Source organism: Nematolebias whitei, chromosome 13, assembly GCF_014905685.2.
Source record: "Nematolebias whitei isolate Nwh7 chromosome 13, NemWhi1, whole genome shotgun sequence".
Lineage (NCBI taxonomy): Eukaryota > Metazoa > Chordata > Actinopteri > Cyprinodontiformes > Rivulidae > Nematolebias > Nematolebias whitei.
In genome coordinates this window covers 27,188,148-27,189,212 of record NC_056510.1, presented here as the reverse complement: position 1 = coordinate 27,189,212, position 1,065 = coordinate 27,188,148, and the positions used below count along the sequence as shown (strand labels likewise).

The 1,065-nt window shown below is 45.6% G+C and overlaps 1 protein-coding gene across 1 annotated transcript in view; it reads right to left on the bottom strand.

The window, feature by feature from the left end:
* arhgef7a (Rho guanine nucleotide exchange factor (GEF) 7a) overlaps nt 1-1,065 on the bottom strand; it is a 40,629-nt gene that overhangs the window by 27,474 nt on the left and 12,090 nt on the right. The window lies entirely within an intron of this gene.

Below are 1,065 nucleotides of genomic sequence, written 5' to 3'. Positions count from 1 at the left end.
GGCCCCCCCCCCCCCCCCCACACACACACACACACACACACACACACTTTTACTATAAAACATTAGTTCAGGCGGCGCAGTTTCTCTTTCTTCGTGAACGAATCCATTCCACTTGATTAACAGGATAATACTCAAGCTACTAAAACTCCACTCCAGGTTTTCCTGGTTACCTCCAACTCTCCACCGTCCCTTCCCGCCTCTTGCCTCGGCAGAAAACGCGCACAGGTGAAGGAGGTGGAGGTACCTGTGTTACTTGCTCGCCAGTTTAGCAGCTTAGTGCGGGCAGTTGTTGACCAGGGGGTTGATCATAAACATATATTCATGTTAGGAGGATGTTTGAGAGGAGCTACGTCTGTAGCATCTTAGCTTAGCAGTAACTGTGACGCTGTGAGACGCTGCAGGTGTAAGAGACGCTGTGTGTTCAGGTGCATTAAAGTTGAAATGTCTTTAAACCCCCACACCTTATTGTCCTCAAGCTTCATGACAAACATAAGTTAGATGAGTAGTGTTGAACACAAGTAAAAAAGTCCAGTGGTGATGTTTTTTATTTCACTATAAACACAAATAGTGCCTATCTGAAATGCATTAAATTTAAAATGTTCTTAAAACCCAAAGCTGAATGTACGGTGAGAAACATGCTTTAAATGGAATTAAAGTAAGGAAATCTAAATGAAATGTTGCTTTTTTTGTACACTAGTGTACAATTTATTGCACAGTGGTGCGCGTGCAGACGCACACACTACAGTGTTCCCCTACATTACAGATGCTTCTAACACCCATTCACATCACATGTGGTATATGAGGTGGAACAAAATTATGTACTCAGGGTCCCAGTTACACCCAACAAGAGCAAAAATATAAAGTGTAAAAAGAAACAGTAAATGATTGGGGCCGAGATGGTGTAGAGGCAGGGCAGCCGGCTTGGGACCCGAGAGTCCCAGGTTCGATCCCCAGTCACTGCACATCACGTGGCGTCTCTGGGCAGCACGTCTAATCCCCAAAATGTCCCCCGGGCGCTTTCAATAGCTGCCCACTGCACCACCTGGTGGTGGATGGGTTAAATGC